This window comes from Poecilia latipinna, unplaced genomic scaffold (assembly GCF_001443285.1).
Source record: "Poecilia latipinna isolate Pla-1442-1.1 unplaced genomic scaffold, P_latipinna-1.0 Scaffold1031, whole genome shotgun sequence".
NCBI lineage: Eukaryota > Metazoa > Chordata > Actinopteri > Cyprinodontiformes > Poeciliidae > Poecilia > Poecilia latipinna.
This window is the reverse complement of record NW_015113647.1, coordinates 21,192-25,514: the sequence shown is the minus strand read 5'-3', so window position 1 is coordinate 25,514 and position 4,323 is coordinate 21,192.

Genomic DNA, 4,323 nt, shown 5'->3' with positions numbered 1-4,323 from the left:
TAAACTGAAAGTCACAATAATCTATAGAACATTTAGACTGAATATGAACTAAAGTAACAACAAAATGATAATACTAAAAATCTCTATCACAGCTCAGATGTGAGGTTCAGTCACTACTCAGAGCTCATAGACATCCATCTTTGAAACGATGTTCTTATTTGTCTGACTTGATGAACTTCCTCACATTTTAATAAATCAAAGGTCAAAAACAGGATCGCAGACGCTACATTAAAATATTCCACAGTTCATCATAGGGAAGAATATTCTTTATAGATATCAGTGAAAGCAGCAGGAAATAAACCCTTCAAGCTCCTTAAAAGGAATCATTTCCTGTTAAAGTCATTGCTCTCAGCTTTCTGTGTTTCCTTGTTGTGAAAATGAGCCGAATCTGGAGCAGAGTTTGAACAACTGGCTCTTCAACTCCTTTCTGTACATTTCCATTCTGTCTTCTCATTCATTTATTTCTCTATCAATAATCCCGTCATTCTCTCTGGAGGCTCTTTTCTTGTTTCTCATTCAGATATTAGGAAGCATCTCATTATATGGTGGAGATGATCTTTTTTTATACAGAGGTTTATATAGTAGATTCATCATCAGTCGTTGTTGTAAAATAGATTCAGATGTCTTGGCTGCCTCCTCCATGTTGGTCCTGATCCTTAACCTAAAACAAACTATGGCCCATTCATGCCTGACCTAAAACCTGACCTCTAACCCTAAAAGAGGCCCTCCTCTTATGGGACCCAGCAGTCAATCCTCACAATATCATGTTTGATGGACAAATCGTTCTCACACCGTATGAAATGCTGACTTAAACAAAAGTTATAGTTACTTTTTAATCAGCAGAAGAAAGTCCTGCTCCTGGATTTCACAAAGGAAATGAGAACATATTGGTCTCAAACTGGTTTTAATTCATCTGATTACGGCCTGACAGCAGGATCTCTGGTGTTTTTGTCATTTTTATTTTTACTCATTTATTGATAAGATTTAAAATGTCACTGAGTGAAATAATTTATTCAAATATATCCTCAGGTAAAAGGTCAGATTTTGTAAAAGACTTAAACAAGGAAAAAGTGCTGACAAATTTTACTTACATAAAATAACACAAGTAAATGTAACTAAATACTTCATACAACTTATAATGTGTCTAATGTATAATGTTGGTTGATGGGAGACGATAGTAGACAGTGATTAGTTTATAAGACATTGTGTTGATCATGAACTCCTCTATTTAATTAAATATTCTTGAATCAAATGTGAGGCAATGAAAGCAATTAAACAATTGACTGAATTGCAGGTTAAAGTTCTTGCTCAACGACCAAAGTTACAGTAAATGTCTGTAGGAAGATAAAACCTGTTTTATCATTGCAGGTATTTAAACTTTACCAAGGAAAAGTGTCATAAACTAGTTGAACACAACTCAACACCCTGAGGACAAAGAGCCAAAGGTTTAACAGAACATTATGTGCAGGAATGTTTGTGTGACTTGATGCAGATCAACATCATGACAGAAGACTTGCTTCATGTCAACGTGCAGCGTATTGCACACAGGTAGGGCCTCATTGAGCATTTAGGGACAGTCCACGTTTTCCAGTAACTTCACTTTAGTTACTAACTCGTTAACTCACTTTCTTTACAACCTGCTTATATATAAATTACATGTCGACTGAATTAGAATTGGTTTAAACTGAATTCAAGTGAAGGTTTGATTTATAGGTTTTTATCTTTGCCAGTCCATATGAACGTCTGTACTCATAATCATCATATGCTGAGTTTAGATAAATATGTCAAACATTTTCAGATTAGTAGATTTTGTTCTTCATCTGAGAAGGAAACAATGACAGCACCTGAACCTTCATATGACTTTCTTTTATTTAAAAAGAACTTTTGATATAAGGGAGGTGAGAGGTAGCATTCCTGATGACGCTCAAGTTCAAATTAACCGAGGGGTTGAGGTGTTGAAAACCCAACACTTAAAAATGGAGGTGTGGCAACATTTTCCTGTCACTTATGGAATGTTCTGAAATGTAAAACAGCTGAAGGGATCCTGAGTTTATCAGTGAAAATATGTTGAGCTGCTTCTGCCTGACCTGCTCTTTGCCACAGATACTTTCTGAAGAAACGTTCAGCCTCAGGGCTTTTCAAACCCACAGAAAATACGATGGAAGAACGACATGCTGCACGTTAAGGGGTTAACTTGTTTGTGACAAACGGCTTCTCAGCGTCGATCAAAACAGTTTGTAGAGTTACGTCAGCAGCCAAAGCTTTCGGTAAGAGTTCTGTTTATTATAGTGTTAGCATTGCTAGCATGACTGATGCAACCTTCCACTGTGATACAGATAATCAATAATTCATTCATAATTAATGGTAGAATATAGTGAACCCCTGGATTTGCAGGGTTTCGGCCCACAGCCAGTTTGACTGATATTTATCCCATCAGCTGATGGAGTGAGGTCTACCTGATTGAAGGGCCCCATTGTTGGGCCCCATAGGGGCCCAAACTGAGCTGTGCAAGCAGATGAGAAACAATGCAGTGAAAGGCAGGGTTTAAATTCTTTCATAAGGTCATGAGAGGCTCATACATGAAGTTAAAACCTGTTATATCAGGGCAGCTAATTAACTTTTACCAAGGAAAACTGTTTTCTCCAACTGGTTAAACACGACTCGACGCCCCAAAGTGAAAAGAGCCGAAGGCTGAACAGAACATTCAGGTCTGCATGTGGGACGTCCAGGTGAGCATCACAGGAAGTTTGCTTCACATCAGCATCGCAGGCAGATTCTCACTTTGAGCATTTCTGGACAGTCGGCCTTTTCCAGAAACACTAAAGATCAACTTTACATCAGATACCAACTCAGAACGTCGTCAACGTTTTAGATCTTTATTTACATTTAGACTGAATTAGAATGAGTTCATACTGACTTCAAATGAAGCTTTACAGGTTTTATAACTGCCAAGTTACAGACGTGACATTTTCTCCACTAATGCTTTTAACAAAACCAAATCCTGACTTTACCTAAATGTTCAATATGTAATAACAGCTCTAATCGTATCTTTATTTATCAAACTTTTTAGAGAAATGGGAGGGTTTTTTTCAGCACCTCATCATGACACACAGACATCGCTGTGGTTTGTCTTCATATTTTCTCACTTTGCATTGCTGAGTGTTTAAATACTTTATTTATTTTGATCCTTTAATTTTATTTATTTGTTTAATAAATATTATGCTGATAAAATACTTAATTTTTTCCCTTTAATTTTAATTTACAAAATGAGATTAAAATGCTGAAATAGTTCAGATTCATATCAACAAACAGCTGCAACCTGTTAGCCAATCAGCCCTGATTATTGATCCAGGATACAGTTAATAAAACTTTACTTTATGAAATATTATGAAATATTTCACAGTATTTAATAACTCTGGTAAACATTGCCACTCTGTACAAAGAAATGAGGCCATTAGTTAAGTTTTTATCATTTATTGAAGTTTTAAAAATTACAGCGGCTGCAATGAGCCACAACAAATGGAAAATAACTGATAAACAGGAATAAAACAACTTTTAATCACTTGTATGTATGAATGTATGCATGTAATATATCAATACTGTTTGATGATTAATTTCATAGCTAATTGTGATTTGTTCTTTCCCTCATCACTGAAAGACTAAATTATTAAAAATTTTTCAAGTAGAGCTTTTTTTTTAAAAAAAAAAACAACAAAAAAAACTAATAATGAAACATCGATGCTTAATTCATTGCTCTATAGTGACATCTGCTGGTGAAACTGTAACAGTCTTGTCACTCAGTTGGATCATACTTCCAAAAATTATTAAATGCAATATTGTCACAAAGTTTTCATCAAACTCATGTTTAGTAACAGGATAATCAATGAAACCATATTCAATTGTCATGTTTTAAATTACAATTATTTGTAACCAATCTAATCCTGGTTTATGTTGAACGTTAGTGTTTGTGTTGGGTTCTCTTTTATGTCATAGATGGATTTGACAATAAAGACAATTGATGTTTTAATGTCTTGAGAGTGCAGTGTCTGTTGGGGCGTTCACTTTTTCTTGGATTTCTAATTGGCTCTGATCCCTCATATTTGGCGACATGTTGAATTTTAGTTCTGCAACAAGATTAAGTCTGTTTCTGCTGTGCAAGACTGACATATCTTTGCTAATCAGACTACACATAATAGTGGAACTTTGCAGAAGGTGAGAAATTGGGAGGTGGAGGGTTAATTATTGTTATCTAAGAAGATAACAAGTGGCTAGGTAACATCTACCCCATGTAAACAAAACCTTCACATAGCGTTTTCTTACAGT